The sequence below is a fragment of the Stenella coeruleoalba genome, assembly GCF_951394435.1.
Source record: "Stenella coeruleoalba genome assembly, chromosome: 5".
Lineage (NCBI taxonomy): Eukaryota > Metazoa > Chordata > Mammalia > Artiodactyla > Delphinidae > Stenella > Stenella coeruleoalba.
Genome location: NC_137150.1, coordinates 65513040 through 65534910, shown reverse-complemented (window position 1 = coordinate 65534910; position 21871 = coordinate 65513040). Strand labels below are relative to the sequence as shown.

Sequence of the window (21871 nt, the reverse complement as noted above, 5' to 3'; positions counted from 1 at the left end):
GTTCTCGATAAGGATGCGATCTCTCTCTATCTCTCTCTCTCTCTCTCTCTCTCTCTCTCTCTCACTTCACATCTTTTCCCCAACCACTTTTGGTAGTGAGCAATTTGTCACGCTTCCAAGGGAAGCGACGCAGTCTCCTGCACGGCTGATCCATCTAAAAAACACATCATCTGTCTCTGCGGCAGAAAGCCCAGTTGGAAGAAGCAAGTTCTGTGCGTTCAACTAGAAAACACTTCTTGTTCTCACTGTCAAAATAATTCTGTATTAAACTTCTGGGATATGTGACTAATGTGCTTGGAACCTTTTGGAGCGACTGGTTTATTTATTTTAGGGAGGGGAGGGCTGCTGCTCCTGCTGGGGGTGAGGAGAGAAAAAGAGGAGGAAAAAGGATGGGAAACCGTGAAGAACAGGCCCAGGGTCTGCTCAGACCTCACATCGGCTCCCGGGAGCCGGCCCTGCCACACTTCATTATCAGAAGCCAGACAAGGCCCCAGGCCAGGCCGGAAGAGGAAAGAAAAGACATAGAAAGACAAGCAGTGCACGCTTCCCAGAGTCAAGGTTGCCTCACAGTTCCTAAAAAGACTCGGAAAATTAAAAAGTAAAAGCAAAATAAAACACACACGCACCAGAGTAATCCTATCACAGCCCTTTCTAAAACTCATACTCCCTCCCTTCTGCTTACAGGGGAAAAAGCCCCCAAACCTAGAGGAGGGTGCAGGATTTATCCCTTCTACGATTCCTCACCTCCGCAGCCTGCCACTCCCCACGCTTCTATGTCTTCCCGTACCTCTGCTGCTCCCTTTGTCTTGAAGACACATGTCTCTCTTCCTTGTTGATTAAAGTCCTAGCCATCTTTCAAGACCTTTCAACACCACACCCCCCGGTGAAGCTTTCCCCAGCAGCAGCAAACAGCACCTCCAGGTGATCACCAGTTGTGGGCAACCCAATCTACCTACTCCCGGCCCCCCCTTCCATCCCCAGAAGCCAGAATCCCCACAGCAACCACAGTGCGCATGTGCACGCACATACACACACAGCCAAGCCCTTGCAGTCCGAAGTCCAATTTTCCTATCTCAGCATCCCCCGCAAATAGCTTGAGGCCTGCATATGCCAAGCACTCAGGAAGGCAAGCCCATCGCTGAAACTTGGTACCTTCCACACCAAAGCATCTTTAGTAGTAAACTCAAGAGACCAAAAAAAAAAGTCAGCTGAAAAATCTTCAGAAAAAGGCCAGGAATTTGCTCATGTTAAACCTCTAGAATCAGCACTTGAAAACTGCCCTGCTCACTCCTCAAATCCCGTTGTGTGGTCAGTCTCCTCTCCAGCCTTGAGTCAGAAAGTGGGTGGAAGTCTGGGAAAAGAAATGGGGAGGGGTGGCAGGAGGGGAAGCTCCCAGTGGGAAACAGATCAGGGAAACAAATCTAAAACACATCATTTTTATAACTGAGATCGAAATTATCTGCTTGCCTTGTGTTTCGTTTTAATTTTCCTCCAGCTTCTCATTTGTAATACTTATACAATTTAAAAAAAAAAAAAAAAAAGAACAGAAAAAGGAAGAAGGAAAGAAGATGTTTGGAAGTGAAGAATAGGGATGGGAGAGTGACCAGGACGACGACGAAAGAAAGACGAAAGAAAGAGCGAGTTAGTCTGCTTAGGCAGGCCCTCCCTCTGAACTTTCTCTCCAGGGAGCTATTTGGCAAGAGAACTTCAGAAAACAGTTTTCACTTTCCTTCTCCAAACTCCACCTCCCTCCCCCACCTCATTTTAAAAATCAGCTCCAACCTCCTAAAGAGGGAAAGATAAAGTGAGACCCAATTCGCTTCACATTTTATACCACTTAAGGAAAACCATTTCTTGGAGCGACTGCTTTACAGTTCAGAGAATAACCTTCTCTCTCATCCCGTTTCTCTCTACTTCTGCAGTTTTCCTTTCATTCCTGTCTTTTTTGCCTTTCTTCAACTTGGAAGGGGTTCTCTGCCCTCAGAACTAGCCTCATCCTTCTTCCCATTCAAAATATCTCTTCTCTCTCCCTCTCCCTCTCTCATTTTACAGATAGAACAACACACACAGTGTTGTTCCTATTTTTTTCTATCTGTAAAATGAGAAGTTGGTTCTATTTTCAACACACACAGATAGAACAACACACAGTGTTGTTCCTATTTTCTTGCCTTTATTAGAAGGTAATAAATACCCACAAAGTGTAACTTTATTCATTTATTTATTCAATTTAAATATAGCTTAATAAACACCTACTAATAAGCACTCTGCTCTCAAGGAGCTAATATTCTAGTAGGGGAGATCAAACAAACGCACCCAAAACTGTAAAGCAGGGTCGATGGTGATGTGGCAGAAGTGGTGATGGCAGAAGTGATGGACCTCCCCCAGCTCCAAGAACCATGGACGCCTTCCTAAATAATGCACCTGGCACACAACAGAATCTCTAAAAGAAAAGAAATCTGTTAAGGGAATAAAGAATATGTGAATTAGTGAAGAAAGAAATGGATAAAGATGCCTTTGAGCCTGGCCTTAAAAGGATGATTAAGATTTGGACACACATGAAATGAGAGAGCCAACATGTTAAAGTTAAGGGTCACAGCTGCACAGAGGCAGGAGAACGAGGGGACCGTCTCAGGAATGACCAGAAGTCTAGTGCAAAAGGGAAATGCTATCAGTGGAGGAGTTGGAAAGGTACCCATTTAGTAAACAAAGAAAGCACTTTCTATGTAATGGATTAGGACCTAGACACTGGTAAACCTTTACAAATCCTAACTCACTTACTCCCCAGAACAATCTTCTTGCCATTTTACACATGAGGAAAATGAAACACAGGTGCAGTACCCTGCCCAGGTAAGAGTGCTAATTGGCGGTGGAGCAGCCTGGCTGCCAAGTCTGGCTCTTAACTGCTACATTATTACATCTCCATATTCTATCAGTGTCAAGGATAGATCACAGAGGGCCTCAAATGCCAGGCAGGAGTCCATGCTTTGTTCTGTACGCAAAAGGAAACAACTGAAGGTTTGGGGAGTTAGAATAACAGGGTCACATTTAGAGAGAATGAATAATTTGCATTTGGGTATAAGACTTATTGGAGCTCATGAATGAATTACAGACTAAGATGAATCCACCTCAACTTCACTCCCTGCCCCACCCCCAGTCAGTCACGCTCATCCGTCACTGTTTCATTAAGTACACAAGTTTAACAGGATACGCAGTCATTTCTTTCTGTGTACACTCAGACCCTGAAATGTGATTGAAAAAGTCTGTTCCCATCTGCTTTCTGGGCCCGGGATCCCATGGAGCCTGCCGTAGAGGGAGAGCATGGCTGCAGTCAGCAGTGAATGGCCTCTTGGTCCAGCCAGAATGCTGCGAGAGGCAGCATTGTACATGTATTGAATAGTCACAAAAATAGCTCTGAGAAAGGACGCGGGGAAAAAACCTGCACTCTTTAGAACTGACGTGTTTTTCCTCTTCTCTTTCCACCACTGCTTCTATGACCTAGTAAGGAGGCATCACTGTCGAGTAGGAAGAGCCCTGGACCGGAATTCAGGAGACCTGGGCTGAAGTGTCGATTGCCACTTTTTTTTAATGTGATCTTGGACAAGTTCTAGGCCTCAGTTTTCCTATCTGTAAAATGAGAAGTTGGTTCTCAACCAGAGTGATCGTGCCCCGTTGTGTGCGCGTGCATGCGCGCGCGTATGTGTGTGTGTGTGTGTGTGAGGTTAGCCTGCCTCAAAAGAGATGAATGTGCATTTTGGTTGAAATACAGTATTTTTTTCATCTCAAATGCTTTAAAAATATTATACAAAGTAGAGCTGAGAACGAGATTGTGGAGAGTGAGTTCAGGTAAAAAACCTGGGGTCACACAGCCAAACAGAATTCCACGAATAAAATGTCAAAGTACTGACCTGCCAAGGGTGGGATTACAAGCGGTTTTCTTTTTTTTTTTTTTTTACACTTTCCTCCACATTCTAAATTTACAACATGAGCACATGTTACTTTCACCAAAAGAACCACTATGTTTAATATTAATTTGATTATTACTTAATTTTAATAATAACCGGAATCATACCTGCAGGGAATGTCGGGAGAGTCCAGAAGCTCACTAACAATGTGAGTGTCTTCATTTCGGTAAATGAAGAACAGAATAGACTGTCATGACTGCCCCTGTGGCCCCCGCGCACCCAGCCACCCTCGCACCGCAGCACGTGCGGCTTCCGGGTGTGCGCGCTTCCGCCAGGCTGAGGCCCCGAGGGCGGAAGCAGCATCTCCGGCTCTGGTTAATGCCTGCGCCGAGCAGGGTGCCAGCCCCATTCTAAAAGCTTAGTCATGTGATATCACTCATAGGTGGAACCTAATTTTTTAAAATGATACAAATGAACTTTACAAAACAGAAACAGACTTAACAGATATCGAAAACAAACTTACGGTTACCAAAGGGGAAACGTGGGGAGGAAGGATAAATCAGGAGTTTGGGATTAACATACACACACTACTATATATAAGATAGATAACCAACAAGGACCTACTGTATGGAACAGAGAACTCTGCTCAATATTCTGTGATAACCTATATGAGGAAAGAATCTGAAAAAGAATGAATATATGTATATGTCTAATTGAATCACTTTGCTGTACACCTGAAACTAACACATTATAAATCAACTATACTTCAATAAAATTTTTAAAAACTGAAAAATAAACGTTTAGTCAATATGTCCTCAAATAACAAATGATCTTGCTTAGAATTACTACAGGAGTAAAGCTGATAATATCCAATTTTATCTAAAGAACTTTTTTAAATCATGAAGCCATAAAAAAGGGGGGAAGGGTCATTTTAAAAGACATGTAAACAACCGCCACCATAAAAAATCCAGGCTCTTCTTTCACAGAGTTTAAACATGAGCCTCCCTCCCCAGTGAGCCTGCAGGGGATATTCTGTAACTAGGTCACCGGATTTCACTCTATCACGGTAGACCTCTCCAAATGTTCACCAAAGCTACCAACATCTCATGAGGTTAATTTTGGACAACTGCTGAGTTGAACTAAAAGTAACACATTTACTCAAAAAACATTCAGGGAACGGCTCCAATATTCTCAGCACAGCAGAAGACACCAAAATTAAGAGGCTGCCCCACCCTCCAGAAGCTTACAGAAGGGGAAGAATTATACACACGCATAAATAAGAATAGCTCAAGGTACAATGTGATAAGTTCTAAACGTGCTCCCACTCAAAGCAGTGTGGGGTTCTAGGAAAGAAAATGTTATTTCTAGCCTCTGGGATGAGGGTCTGAGGTAATGTTCCAGCAGGACGAGAAGGGAACAAAGGCAGGGATCGGGCAGACCCTGGTCCAGGATACAGTTCAGCTGGCTGGAGCCCAAAGACCGTAAAGAGTGGCCTTAATTCCAGAGTGAAAGACTGGCATCAGACGATGGGGAGAATTCTGAATGCCAGCCTGGGAGGTTGGGTGTACTTCCACCAGAGCAAGATGCAGTGCCTCTGCGTGCAGTGATCTTGTCAGGTGAAGCCAGTCTTTTCTACGTAGCAGTAAATTCAATCAGTAAACAGAAAGTAAAGAGGCTACCTATAAACATATATCCAAGCTAGTGTAAGTAAGCCACAACAGGCTCAAGAGTAAAATCGTTGGAAGTAATTGTAAACCCACAACTAGAAAACACATTCCTTCCAACGCTGAAGATCTGGTGCCGGGGTGGGGGGAGAGAATGAATTAGGAGGGAAGGTGGCAAAAGTCATGGCTCTGTCTTTTGGTTGCTCCAAAGTGGCTCATTCCAGTCCTCTAAGGCCACTGATTTCAGTATCTGTGTCTGTTCCCGTAACACCTTCTCCAAAGTCTAAGACACCTCAAAAAAGCATGAATGAGGGGGCTTCCCTGGTGGCGCAGTGGTTGAGAGTCCGCCTGCCGATGCAGGGGACACGGGTTCATGCCCCGGTCCGGGAAAATCCCACGTGCCACGGAGCGGCTGGGCCCGTGAGCCATGGCCGCTGAGCCTGCGCGTCCGCAGCCTGTGCTCCGCAACGGGAGAGACCACAGCAGTAAAAAAAAAAAAAGCATGAATGCTTTGGATGAGTAAATTCAACCTCTCAATGGAATGATAACATCGTAAGATTGAGGGTTCACTGAAGTCAGAAGAAAACATACCACATCAACAAAAGAGTGAAGAGAGGGCTTTTCCGCCCCTAAAGCATTGATTTTGGCTGGACATTAGAATCCTCTGGAGTACTTATTTTTTTCAAATGCTGATACCCAGGGCCCCACCCTCCATTTAAATCAGAATGTCTAGACGGGGGACACAGGGACACAGGCATGGTTATAATTAAAACCGCAGGTGATTTTAACACACAGCCAGGATTGAGAGTCACTGCTGGAAGTTTGGATAAAATGTTCAAAGCAAAGCAAGACAGCAAATAAATGAAAAGAACTGACTGGCAGTTCAACTCAAGCAGCACAGTAATCCCAATCAGGCACCAGCTCCTTGTCAAGGAATCCTCCCTTCGGATGGGGAGTCCAGGGTGAGCTCTTGGCGGGGGGGAGGGGAGGGTCAGCTTCCCCCGGGGCCTGTCAGCGGATGCCTTCTGGAGGGTCATCAGCATCCTGTAATTAATGCAGGTATGTCCCCCACATCAGAACACAAGTCAGGGACACCTGGGCAGCAGGAGCCAGCATTGGCTCATGTAAAGTTCTCCCTCCCACTGTACTAGGACAGGAGGAAGGAAGAGGGTGTGGATCTCAGTTTCCAGACCTCAACGCCGGGACAGCGTGGAAGTGGGGCTAGAGGCTTTGCAGTTAGGTAAATGCTGACTCTGCCACTTTCTTTGTGAACTTAAGCAAGTCCTTATTTGCAAAATGGGAATTAGAATATAAGCCTTGCATGTCGTTTTTCTTCTAAGGTTAAGAATGCTGTGTGTTTGCAGCAACATGGATAGACCTAGAGATTATCATACTAAGTAAGCCAGACAGAGAAAGACAAATATCATATGATACCGTTTCTATGTGGAATCTTAAAAAAACTGATACAAATGAACTTATATCCAAAACAGAAATAGACCCACAGACATAGAAAACAAATTTATGGTTACCAAAGGGGAAAGGAGCAGGGAGATAAATTAGGAGTTTGAGATTAACATATATACACTACTATATATAAGATAAGTAACCCACGAGGATCTACTGTATACCACAAAGAACTATACTCAATATTTTGTAATAACCTATAAGGGAAGAGAATCTGAAAAACAATATATATATATATATATATATATACACACACACACACACACACACATATGTATAGCTGAATCACTTTGCTGTACACCTGAAACTAACACAACATTGTAAATCAACTATACTTCAATAAAAAATAAAATAAGATAAAAATACAGAAAAAAAAAGATGTCTGGTACATACTAGATGCTCATTAAATGACAATGAATATATTATTATCATTACTGAGCAAATAAACCCACCTGAAATTGTCCCCAAAATTGTATTCCATGACCACACCATGAGCTAAAGACAAAAATAAGAAATATATGTGGCAGACAACCAATTTCATCTCATACACCAGGAAGAAGTATTATTTGCACTTCCAGTGACAACTAAGAACCAGCCTGTTTAAACCTAGAATGTAATTTATTGCCCTCAGTCATACCTGTCAGCAAATACAAACTGGCTTGGACTCCAACAGTCATCAAGACTCACCTTTCCTCTATTCACCCTTTATCACACAACAGAAAGACAAAGCTGAAAGGTCTCTGGAGAAGACATGACCATCAGGCTCACTGTGCAAGCGAGAGAGGAAACCAAGGCTGACGGGGACACACAGCATGTAAGGAGCACGTCTGTCCTCAAGAAGGTTGTCAATTTTAATTAAACTTAGAAGCTACTGATGTTCAGAATAGAACTATAAACACACCCTAATTAATGAGTTTACTAACACTTCTTCTCGTAAGACAGGCAGTATGGAAATTAAATGCCTTACTCTACGTGTGCCAGGAACAGCTCCAAAGCCAGGACTAAAAGCCAGGTCTGGGGCATTCCAAGCACTGGAATGGAGATGGGGTCAAATGTTCAGGGTCCCCCAGCACCTGATCCTTAAGGATCACCAGCAAAATTAGTAGATGGCGACCATGGAACCCATTTGTAAACAAATTAACGGTAGATAAACGTGAGGAATTTGTTCCAGTCTGAGCTGGAGATACCTACATGTTGTCTCTCAGTACAGAAGCATAAAAATCCACTGATAGAAGATTTGTACCCATTACCCACTTGGGCCAAATGCCAAATAGCTGAGTGTTAAAAATCAATACTAAGCCAAAACTGAGACTGAAATCTATTACCATCATCAGCTAGATTTCCTTCATGCAAGAATAAATACAAAATTTCTCTGTGTTGAAGATAATTTATCAATTATTTGTTGTGCATGATTGTGGAGGTTTTCCTGATCACGAAATGTTGAGGGGACAAAGTTGGCAATCTTCCTGTAATTTACCTTTTAAAAAAATTAAACAATTCTTAAATAGGACTTTTCTGGAAAGATTCATGGCCTTATGTAAAATTAAATACTGAAACTTAAAAACAATTCCTAATAGTCACTCTTTTTAATTATGAATGCATTCACCAACCAATCCTATAATGATTCAAATTATAATTTAATCTCATAACAATGCCTCTATTACAACTTATATTTTTATAAACACTTATTAGCTAAGAAAGAATATGATGTTCTTCCCAAAGTTACCTCACTAATGTACCCTATTAACTAAGATTTCACTAATCTAATGCTAGCATTTACTATCAATTTCCCTAATTGTTTAACAATTCAAAAGTTCTTAATAATTATTTTACCCATAAATTTAACAACTTTCACAATCACCATTAAATATTGTTGCATTTTGCACTTACATACTTTTATATGTCAATAATTTGTAGAATTTCAGGGTACAAAACACTTGTAGAAGACTTTTCACTACAAATTACATGTAAAATATTCACCTATATTTGAAAGTAACAATATGGAAATTAATTTGCCAGATATATTACGTGGAAAGTAATATCTGGATATAAGCAACAAATCTGAAATACATGTTTGTTCATATTGCAAATGGTTTTATGCTGATATGACAGAACTTATGTGATGTTAGCACTCAATCGCTTCCTGCACAGAGATGCCCAAAATATTAATGAAGTAGGCATATGGCTATCTTACCCTTCCAAGGGCTGAAGCAGAGATCTAAGCCAAAGAGCATCTTTACACAAAATATTAAAGCAAAAACCCAAGTCAGTGCATCCTTAAAGGCAACTGAGTTGCCTAATTCTAAAATGGCACTTCTAGGGCTTCCCTGGTGGCGCAGTGGTTGAGAGTCCGCCTGCCGATGCAGGGGACGCGGGTTCGTGCCCCGGTCCGGGAAGATCCCACATGCCGCGGAGCGGCTGGGCCCGTGAGCCACGGCCGCTGAGCCTGCGCGTCCAGAGCCTGTGCCCCGCGACGGGAGAGGCCACACAGTGAGAAGCCCGCGTACCGCAAAAAAACAAATAAAAAATAAAAAAAATAAATAAAATGGCAGTTCTAGATTTTTAGTGTCTTAGCGTGGAAACACAACATGGGGCAAAAACTAGCATTTTCAATACATAGATATCAGAGGCCTGACATGAATCAGATACCGTACTAAGATACCTAGAACTCACAGTTCAGCACAGGAGACAAATATGTACACAACAACCATCACTGTGTTCATAGAGGTCTGGCACAGAGTGTGTGTGTGGTGGGGAGGAGGGTGTCAGGAAAACCTTCACAGAACAGGACTTTCAAGCCCCAAATGGAGGCTGCATGACCTGAATCTATGAACAATCTCTGAGAAACAGTGGTGCTCTAGAATGGCAGGGTGGACAGGAAGAGTGACAAATGTCATGGCTTTCCAGACCTGGCTTTGAGTCTCAGTTCTGTGACTACCACCCTCTGTGACCTGGGAGAGTAACATAAAATATATGAGCCTCAGTGTCCTCATCTGTAAAATGGGGTAGCATCTCTATTTTGAGTGGATGGAGAGATTGTACAAGGTATTTATTGGAAGCATCTAGCACAGTCCCCGGCTGTGGATACGTCATTCTGTATCTTTTTTGCTCCTTTCCCAATATCAATGCACATGCCTAGTACATGACCGCAGCCAAATGGTTCTTAACCCTGTGGTTGAAACAACCAAGATGTTTCCACAACTCCATCAAGGCAGAGGGTACTTTCCCAAGAAGCCATAATAGGAATAACACTTAAGTAAGCCACTCAAACATTTTATAACCTCCCTGGCATGGGGTGGGAGTGAGTCGGGATGTGAGAGTTTGTCTGTGTTTGTCCAGCATTACACAGAGGAAGCAGATGCTGTGACTGGTGAGTATGGCTGAGAAAGACAAAGCCTCAGGGATCTAAATATTTAGGCATCAATTCCTGTTAGAAGTCCAGTTGAGAGGTTACACTCCAAGAAGGTGACTATCCTTCGATAACAGTTGTCCTGGGTGATTTTTTTTTTTTTTTTTTGCGGTATGCGGGCCTCTCACTGTTGTGGCCTCTCACTGCGGAGCACAGGCTCCAGACACGCAGGCTCAGCAGCCATGGCCCACGGGCCCAGCCGCTCCGCGGCATGTGGGATCTTCCCAGACCAGGGCACGAACCCGTGTCCCCTGCATCGGCAGGTGGACTCCCAACCACTGCGCCACCAGGGAAGCCTGCCCTGGGTGATTTTTGATCCTTCAGCTACACATGCCACATCTTCCACCAAAGGAGAGGTAGTGAAGGAATTCTACCCACTGCATCTGGTGGGCACAAGCTTGTTGGGGCCCTGAGAGGAAGATGCCCATGGAGCAGCGAATATTCTCCTTTAGATCCTCCAAACGCTTTGCTCCGATTCTTCCTTCACCATGCAGTGTCTCTAACAACCAATCCCATTCCAACAGCATCCAAGGCAGAGCACAGACACCGGCAAGCCAGTTAATGCAAAGCTCTTGCTCCCAGGCATGTATGAAAGTGGCACTGAGTTGATCCCAGGCTACCTCATGTATCTGACTAATGCAATTTCCTCCCCATCCCACTACCGAAACCCTGATTCGCTATTTTAAAAAAGGGGAGTGGGAGGTTCCAGGCCTAAAATGTTGAGGACCACATAGATACAAACTGTGCTGACCACACGATAAATTGAGGCCCTGTCTCGTAACTGGCAGACACTTTCAAATCAGCAGAGGTAACACCTACTGAACTGGTACAATCTTACTGAACTTGTCCTGCCCTTATAAGGGCACCTTCATCTGTAGTGGCTCTCACCTTCTTCTGTAGTTTTAGAATATATCACCTTCTTAAGAATAGGTGGGCATATCCAATTCTGGTTAAATGTCTAGTCACTGAAATTCATCATGCATTTATTGAGCAAAAACCACGTGCACAGACGGTCTTGAGCTAGCCCCTAGAAGTACAAAGGTGAACCAAGTTACAACCATTGACTCACGTAGCACAATGATTTGCCTTGTAGGCACTAAGTAAAGGTTAACTGTTGAGTGTTGCAATACATAAATATTATAAATATTAATTGTAATGATAAAAATACAGGACTTATTTAACAATGGAGGACTGGTTTAAAAAGCAAGCCACAGAACAGCAGTCTGCAGTGTGTACACACACAGACACACACACACACACACACACACACACACACACAGGATAGAACATTATTCACTATAATGTATTTTGAGGTAATAGGATTACAGGCAATCCAAATTTTGTTCCTTATACTTTCCTGTGTTTTCCAAATTTTCTATAATGAAAATTAATTACTTGTATATTCAAAAAGAACACAAATATAATGTTGAAAATAATGAAAGGGCTTCCCTGGTGGCACAGTGGTTAAGAATCCGCCTGCCAATGCAGGGGACACGGGTTCGAGCCCTGGCCCAGGAAGATCCCACACGCCGCGGAGCAACTAAGCCCGTGCGCCACAACTACTGAGCTTGCGCTCTAGAGCTCGCGGGCCACAACTACTGAGCCTGCGTGCCACAGCTACTGAAGCCCACGCACCTAGAGCCCATGCTCTGCAACAAGAGAAGCCACTGCAGTGAGACGCCCGCGCACCACAACGAAGAGTAGCCCCCGCTCACAGCAACCAGAGAAAGCCCGTGCACAGCAACAAAGACCCAACACAGCCAAAAATATAAATAATAAAGAAATTTTAAAAAAAACAGTTCATTTAACTTTAAAAAAAAAAGGAAAGAAAAGAAAGCACACTAATAGCTCAGAATTCTGAGTTCCCAAAGAGCTCCTGTATTAAACCTAGATATCTGACACCTCAGCCCCTCACTCAGAAGATGTGTGTGTGTGCACGTGCATGCACGCACCTAAGTACACATTTATGACTGATACCAACTAACCTAAAATATGGGATCCTCTGTAAGATCCTGGTTGGGATGGGAAGGTGCAGGGAAGATTGGACAAGCTCCAGGAGATAGGTGGTCATCTTTCAGAGCAGCTGAAACTGGAATACAGCAGCGCAGTCGCTGATCAGAAAAGCTATTCAAATCTGTAAGATGCATGAGACAGAGAAAACCAACCGTGGCTTCCAGTCCAAGTCCTAAACGGAAAATGCAGGAGGGCAGAGCTCCCGAGCACAGGCATTGCCTGGTCAACTAGCTGCTTCTCCCAGGGGCATTTCTATGTGTGTATTTCGGGGTGACAAGCGGCAATGTTTATATCATTTACGTAGTAATGATTCATGATTAAGATTTACACCTCTAGAGAGGCCAGGAAGTTATACACAGAATTCTTTGCAAATATGTTATCCGATTGTCAGGACTAAAAAGAAACTGCTGTTTAAAACATACACCTTTGGAAGGGGAACCAAACCAGAAACACTGTAGCAAGGTCAATGAGAGCTGACAACTTCAAGCTCAGAAACACTTAATGAGCACCTACTACACTCCAGGCACCACAGGTATTTGTAGCACAGTAGGTATTTGTAGCACAGTAATGAATAAACGCCTTCACAGAGCTTAACTTCAGAAGAGTTTAGGAGGAAACAATAAAACCAAAAAGGAGATATGGAATCCTGCTACTATATGATACAATATTGCAGCCCAAATACACTTGATGGTACAGATCGAAGTATCAAAGCTATTAATAAGTGTAAATGGGTTGGGAGGAGGGGGGCAGTTATTTGTTCCTGATCAAAGAAATTTGACAAATTCACACTAAGAGCTATGAGAAGTCCTACAGCAAAGAAATGTGTCTAAATTTGCATAAGCTGTCATTTCTCAAACATGTTTGACCACAAAAATTTCCCTTTTCATGGAATAGTTATCCACAGATCAAAGAAGGCTAACGTTTAGCAGAACTCGGTTTGCAAAATGCACAAAAATGCCTGTGCCATCAATATTAAATCATCAGGTGAGTTCTTTTAAAGAAGACAGGAGACATTTATTCTGCGTTCTATAAAAATTAACAAACTTTTCAATTTTGACACCTTAAGGTATGAAACTTATTTATTTGGAATTCTTCTTTCCCCAAAATCTAGGAAAAAGAGATTTTGGTATATTTCCCAACTTGATGGAGATTTATGAAGCTGTAAAGCCAGCCCCCCAAAACCCTAAAACCTCTGGGATCTCTTCTCACCTCATATGGCTATGGGCTACAAGCAGAGATGTCACTGAAACAAAGGCAGTTGGCAGAAGTGGGCAAAGTGAGTAAACAGCGTGTGACCAGGTGCTACAGACAACAGACAGAGTCACAGGTGCTCACCAAAAAGTATGCAGCCAAGTTCTCATAATCTATTTCAGGTAGGAGGAGTGGTTACAGATCACTGAAAAGGAGGAGAGGACAGATAATGCCTAAGCCCCTCTTTTGTTTTAAACGTCTTTCCTGGTACATATGTTAGGGGAAATGGATAAGAGAGGTTGACTTATAAAAGGTCAAGTATTCTGGATTGAAAGTGAGGAGATACAGGTTTGATTCTGGTCTCAGTCTTTAGCCAGAACCTCTAAATTTTCCTCTAATCACCCTATTCCACTGTTCACCATCATTCACTCTCCTTCACATCTAGTCAAGGTATAGGTTAAAAAGTAACCATCAATCTCAAATCACAAAGAATTGTTTAACTAAATGGTGTTGGGGCCCTAGACAGTCATTTGGATAAAGATAAAATTAGAGCCATTCATCACATTACATATAAGAATAAACTGCAGGGCTTCCCTGGTGGTGCAGTGGTTGAGAGTACGCCTGCCCGATGCAGGGGACACGGGTTCATGCCCCGGTCCAGGAAGATCCCACATGCCGCAGAGCGGCTGGGCCCGTAAGCCATGGCCGCTGAGCCTGTGTGTCCGGAGCCTGTGCTCTGCAATGGGAGAGGCCACAGCAGTGAGAGGCCAGCGTAGCGAGAAAAAAAAAAAAAAAAAAAGAATAAACTGCAAATGAATCAGAGATCTAAATGTGAAAAGTGAAACTATGGGCTTCCCTGGTGGTGCAGTGGGTAAGAATCCACCTGCTAGTGTAGGGGACACGGGTTCGAGCCCTGGTCTGGGAAGATCCCACATGCCACGGAGCAGCTGGGCCCCGTGCACCACAACTACTGAGCCTGCGCACCTAGAGCCCGTGCTCCACAACAAGGAAAGCCACCGCAATGAGAAGCCCGTGCACCACAAGGAAGAGTAGCCCCCGCTCGCTGTAACTAGAGAAAGCCTGCGCATAGCAACGAAGACCCAAAGCAGCCTAATTAATTAATTAATTACTTTTTTTTTTAAAGTGAAACTGTGCAGGTACTAGAAGATAACGCGAGCAAACATCGTGTCAGGAAATGCTTTCAAACTATGATCAAAGAACAGAAGCAATAAAAAAAAGATTGTTAAACTTGTCTATATAAATATAAATGTTGCCTTTTTTCATGACAAAAAGAGAAAAGCACTATAAACAAAGTCAAAAAACAAACTGGGATAAAATATTCATAATATATTCCATAAATTAAGGGTTAATTTACAGAGATATTTTTGAGGGAAAAAAAGACCAAAATCCAAATTTAAAAAATGGGCAAAAGATATGAACAGACAATTCAGAAAAATGGAATTTATAAAATTAACTAATATAGTCTTTAAACACAGGAAAAGATGTTCTACTTCATTCATAATAGGATATATGCAAATTTAAACTACACTGAGATATCATTTCTCACCCATCACATTGGCAGCAATTCAAAAGCTTGTCGATACACTCTGTGGTTGAGGATGCTGGTGGGACATCCCCATGGAGAGGAATATGTCACTACCTACCTAACAAAACATTCTCCCTTGACCCGGCATTCCCATTTCTAAGAATATAACCTGAAGATACACCTCCAACATTATAAAAATAAATATGCATAATATTATTCATGGCAGGAAACTACTCAACTGTCCAAGCATAGGAGATCAGTCATATAAAACAAAGAGACAGAAAGAGAGAAAGAAAGAAGGAAGGAGAGGCAGAAAATAAGGCAAAAAGATGGGAAAAAAGAAGGAAGAAAAGAGAGTGAAGGGAAGAGAGAGACAAAGAGAAAGACAGAAGGACAGACAGAAGGAAGGAAGAGAGAAAGAAAGAAGGGAGGAAGAGAGAAAGAAGAAAAGAATTTTTAAAAAGCAAAGTACAAAAGAGCATATATGTTACCTTGTATGTAAGAAAGAAAAGGAAATATGAGAGACACAAGAAGGATAACCAGGAAAACAATGAGGGTGATTACCTACAAGAGGTGAAGGGAGTAACAGGGTAGAAGAAATACTGGAGGGAATAGCACTTCTCTGAGTGTACTTTTTTGTTTAGTTTTAACATTTGAAGCTTGTTAACATTTTACGTATTCAAAAATTAAAATTAAATCAACAAGACAAGGGTGGGAAGGAGAGAAACTAAAATCCAAAGCCAAATGAAACAACTGAACTCAAACAAATTTCAAATGAACAGCATAATGACACTGAGGGGTTGGGGGGAAGGATCGTAAAGAAAAAAGAACCAATCCAGGTAATTCCTAAACACAGTATTTGATAATATACCCTCAATCCTGGGAAGGGTTAAAGTTGGGGGAGAAGATCACAAGCAAACCCTGAACTCTTTCTAGCAGGTTTCTTTTGTGTCATGTACAATAATAAAAATAAAATCATTATTATTATTATTATTTGTATATACATATATGGATACACATCCATATAGCACAGGTATGTATATATGTGGGTGCTTTATATATACACGTATTTGCCTATATACTTTTATGTGTAAAATTTCCCAGCTCTGGCCATTGGAAGGGCATAGGACCAAAGGCACCACAGTACCCATGAGCATACGTAGCACTCAAATATTGGTCTCTAACACCATTCTCCACTGAAAACAACCAGGACGTACTGAAGAAATGGTTGATTTCAGAGCTCAAGCAGAAAAGATACAAGATTAAACTAAAATACCTTTTTATCTGAGCAGGTAAATAAGTGCTAGCAACAACAAAGATGGGGACATATCACAAGGACACAGGAGCCAGCTTAAAGGGGCTCCACTGCAATAGTCTGGGACAATATAAGCATCACAATAATTAAATAGCACTAATGAATTATACAAGATTAAAAGAGAAATCTGGAGTCCATACCTATATCTGAAACAGAGAGAAAGAGAAGGGAAGGAGTCTTGCTTAGACTAGACTGCAGAATGTTGCATAATAAACATTAAGAAAGCACTAAATATAGAAAAACATCATTTTGCAGACATCATAGTAAAGACTGGTTTTACAAGAATTTTAAGGAAATTTTTGATGAGGAGCAAGAATAAAGTATCTCCTCGTGGACTGCTTAATAACTGCAAGGGGAAAATGGTAACTATATAGTGGAGAAACTGAACAATACCTTGACTCACCATCGTAAACCTCTAGACAGAATTCCTGAGGAGGACACAAAGAAACAGTGGACAAACCCAACATGAGGACTATTATATTTCTCAAAAGGGGGGCACTGTATTCTTCAAAAATGTCTACGTCATAAAAAAAGAAGAAAGGCTGTGAAAATGTTCCAGATTAAAGGAGACTAAAGAAACATGACAACTAAATGCACTGCCTGATTTTAGGCTGGATTCTCTACTAGAGGGGAAAAATGCTGTCAAGTATATTATATAACTGGGCAAGTTGACAAAACAGGAGTACAAAACAATAAAGTATTAAATCAGACTACAAAAAAAGAAAATTCCAGACCAGTATCACTGATGAACATAGATGCAAAAATCCTCAACAAAATACTAGCAATCAGAATCCAACAACACATTAAAAGGATCACACACCATGATCAAGTGGGATTTATCCCAGGGATGCAAGGATTCTTCAATATGCAAATCAATCAGTGTGATACACCATATTAACAAATTCAAGAATAAAAACCATATGATCATCCCAATAGATGCAGAAAAAGCTTTTGACAAAATTCAACACCCATTTATGATAAAAACTCTCTACAAAGTGGGCATAGAGGGAACCTACCTCAACATAATAAACACCATATACGACAAAGCCACAGCAAACAGCATTCTCAGTGGTGAAAAACTGAAAGCAATTCCTCTAAGACCAGGAACAAGACAAGGTTGTCCACTCTCACCACTATTATTCAACATAGTTTTGGAAGTCCTAGCCATGGCAATCAGAGAAGAAAAATAAAAGGAATACAAATTGGAAAAGAAGAAGTAAAACTGTCACTGCCTGCAGATGACATGATACTATATGTAGAGAATCCTAAAGATGCCACCAAAAAACTACTAGAGCTAATCAATGAATTTGGTAAAGCTGCAGGATACAAAATTAATGCCCAAAAATCTCTTGCACTCCTATACACTAATGATGAAAAATCTGAAAGAGAAATTAAGGAAACACTCCCATTTACCACTGCAACAAAAAGAATAAAATACCTAGGAATAAACCTACCTAGGGAGACAAAAGACTTGTACGCAGAAAACTATAAGACACTGATGAAAGAAATTAAAGATGATACCAACAGATGGAGAGATATACCATGTTCCTGGATTGAAAGACTCAATATTGTGAAAATGACTATACTACCCAAAGGAATCTACAGATTCAATGCAATCCCTATCAAATTACCAATGGCATTTTTTACAGGACTAGAACAAAACACCTTAAAATTTGTATGGAGACAAAAAAGACCCCAAAGAGCCAAAGCAGTCTTGAGAGAAAAAAACGGAGCTGGAGGAATCAGACTCCCTGGCTTCAGACTATACTACAAAGCTACAGTAATCAAGACAATATGGTACTGGCACAAAAACAGAGATAGAGATCAATGGAATAGGATAGAAAGCCCAGAGATAAACCCACGCACCTATGGTCAACTAATGTATGACAGAGGAGGCAAGGATATACAATGGAGAAAAGACAGTCTCTTCAATAAGTGATGCTGGGAAAACTGGACAGCTACATGGAAAAGAATGAAATTAGAACACTCCCTAACACTATACACAAAAATAAACTCAAAATGGATTCGAGACCTAAAGGTAAGACCGGACACTATAAAACTCTTAGAGGAAAACATAGGAAGAACACACTTTGACATAAATCACAGCAAGATCTTTTTTGATCCACCTCCTAGAGTAATGGAAATAAAAACAAAAATAAACAAATGGGACCTAATGAAACTTAAATTTTGCAAAGCAAAGGAAACAAGATGAAAAGACAACCCTTTTGCAAATATTTGCAAATGAATCAACAGACAAAGGATTAATCTCCAAAATATATAAACAGCTCATTCAGCTCAATATTAAAATACCAAACAACCCAATCCAAAAATGAGCAGAAGACCTAAATAGACATTTCTCCAAATAAGACTTACAGATGGCCAAGAAGCACATGAAAAGCTGCTCAACATCACTAATTATTAGAGAAATGCAAATCAAAACTACAATGAGGTATCACCTCACACCAGTTAGAATGGGCATCATCAGAAAATCTACACACAACAAATGCTGGAGAGGGTGTGGAGAAAAGGGAACCCTTTTGCACTGTTGGTGGGAATGTAGATTGATACAGCCACTATGGGTAACAGTATGGAGGTTCCTTAAAAAACTAAAAATAGAATTACCCTATGACCCAGCAATCCCACTACTGGGCATATAGCCAGAGAAAACCATAATTCAAAGACACATGCACCCCAATGTTCACTGCAGCACTAATTACAATAGCCATGTCATGGAAGCAACCTAAATGCCCATCAACAGACGAATGGATAATGAAGATGTGGTACATATATACAATGGAATATTACTCAGCCATAAAAAGGAACGAAATTGGGTCATTTGTAGAGACATGGATGAATCCAGAGACTGTCATAGAGAGTAAAGTAAGTCAGAAAGAGAAAAACAAATATCATATATTAACGCATATATGTGGAACCTAGAAAAATGGTACAGATGAACCAGTTTGCAGGGCAGAAATTGAGATACAGATGTAGAGAACAAACGTATGGACACCAAGTGGGAAAAGCAGCCGGGGGCAGTAGGGGTGGTGCTGTGATGAATTGGGAGATTGGGATTGACATGTATACACTAATATGTATAAAATGGATAACTAATAAGAACCTGCTGTATAAAAACTGTATAAATAAAATTCAAAAATGTATTAAATCAGTGTTATGGGTACTGAATTTGATAACTATAATGTGAATATGAAGAGATGATCTTTATTATTAGGAAATACACACTGCACTTAGGCATAGGGGGTCATGATGTATCATGACATATGCAACTTCCTCTCCATCACTGTAGAAAAAATACTGCAGAAAAATATATATATGTGTTTGTGTGTGTGTGTGTGTATACACGTATAGAAGAAAATAGAAAGAGAGGGGAGACTGCAAATGGGATAAAATGTTAACAATCGATGAATCTGATGAAAGCATATGGGTATTCTACCATATGACCCAGCAATTCCACTTCTGGATTTATATGTGAAGAAAACAAAAACACTAAATTGAAAAGACACACGCACCCCAATGTTCATAGCAGTATCATTTACAACTGCCAAGATATGGAAGCAACCTAAGTGTCCCTCAACAGATGAATGGACAAAGAAGATGTGAGATATAATGGAATACTGTTCAGCCATAAAAAAGAATAGTTTTGCCATTTGCAACAACATGGATGAACCAGGAGGGTATTATGCTTAGTGAAATGAATCAGACAGAAAGAAATACTGTATGATATCACTTACACGTGGAATCTAAAAAATAAAACAAACTAGTGAATATAACAAAACAGAAACAGACTCACAGATATAAAGAACAAACCAGTGGTTACCACTGGAGAGAGGGAAGTGGGTAGGGGTGAAATACAGGTAGGGGATTAAGAGGCAGAAACTACTATGTATAAAATAAATAATCTACATGAATATATGGTACAGTACAGGGAATATAGCCAATATTTTTAAATAACTATAAATGGAGTATAACCTTTAAAACTTGTGGGTCACTATGTTGTACACCTGTAATTTAAATAATATTGTACATCCACTGTATCTCAATAAAAAATAATTTTAAAAATTTTAAAAGCTTATGGGTATTGTTTGGACTATACTTTTTATGTTGGAAATCACTTACAGTAAAAAATTAAATTAAAGTAATAACCACTGAGAAAGAGAAGGGAAAAAAATGTAGCAATTAAGAAGTAGCTCTGGGCTTCCCTGGTGGCGCAGTGGTTGAGAGTCCACCTGCCGATGCAGGGGACGCGGGTTCGTGCCCCGGTCCGGGAAGATCCCACATGCCGTGGAGCGGCTGGGCCCGTGAGCCATGGCCACTGGGCCTGCGCGTCCGGAGCCTGTGCTCCGCAACGGGAGAGGCCACAACAGTGAGAAGCCCGCATAACGCGCAAAAAAAAAAAAAAAAAAAAAAGAAGTAGCTCTATTTTCTAACAGGATTTGAAAGTAATTAATAAATTAAGTCAAAACTACTTCATTCTATATAATATGTGTCCATATGTTTCATAGCAACACAAAGAATTTTGCACATTTTAATTTCTTAACATGGAAAATTATCCTATCATTTCTTCTTCTAAAACTCCTGGGGTAAATAATACATAACATGTACAAGGCCACAGTGTATATGTAACCAGGGCTACAATTACAAGATTTGTAGGTCAATTCAAGCCTCTGAAATTCCAGTTCACCACATTTGCAATCCGAGTACTATTTCCCTTCCAGAAAGAGCAAGTTTAGAGTTGGAAGAAGAGCTATATCTAACAAGGTAATAGCTACTATCAATTTTTTAAAATCTATCAGCAGTGGCCTTTGAGGTTAAGGATCACCAAGTGCACAGTGCTGGGGAGGGGGATGGGCAAGGAGCATTCTTTTTGTTAAAATATAGATTAGGTCACATGTGCTACACACCTAAACTTCCCAGCAGGAGGAAAAAACAGTGAATCAGGCCTTGCAGTTTTCTTCCTGGATAAGTTTGGAGACGGAAATAAAAAGATATGAAGGTTAGACATTATGAGGTCAAGAACCATCAACCAAATAGAACTTGATGTTTAAACAGAAACAGGTAAAATATCTGGGAAGGCAGCAGAACTCTCAGCCCTCTGGTTCTAAACCAGGGCCTGCTGACTGGGGGAAAAATATATATATATAAATTAAAAATTATACTGCAGCTGAATACTAGGTATTGTTCCTTTCCAAAAAGCATTAAAATATAAAGTTCAGTTAGCTTAAATGGTATTTTATTGCACATACTTTAAAAAGACCTGAACAATTAAAGCAATGAAATATATTCCTTGCTATCATTTTATACGTTCTTAGAAGCATAAAAGAAGGCACGTACCAGTGTAAAAAATATTAA

The 21871-nt window shown here is 41.0% G+C and overlaps 1 protein-coding gene across 6 annotated transcripts in view; it reads right to left on the bottom strand.

Moving 5' to 3' along the window:
• The window catches only part of LPP (LIM domain containing preferred translocation partner in lipoma), a 695014-nt gene that overhangs the window by 577558 nt on the left and 95585 nt on the right, over positions 1 to 21871 (bottom strand). Inside the window, exon 1 of one of the 6 annotated variants that reach the window (XM_079921715.1) lies at positions 4070 to 4474. The exons of the other annotated variants lie outside the window; for them this stretch is intronic. The gene's annotated coding sequence lies outside the window, so the exon portion shown is untranslated. Of the gene's footprint in view, positions 1 to 4069; positions 4475 to 21871 lie in introns of those variants that run through there. 6 annotated transcript variants of the gene reach the window in all.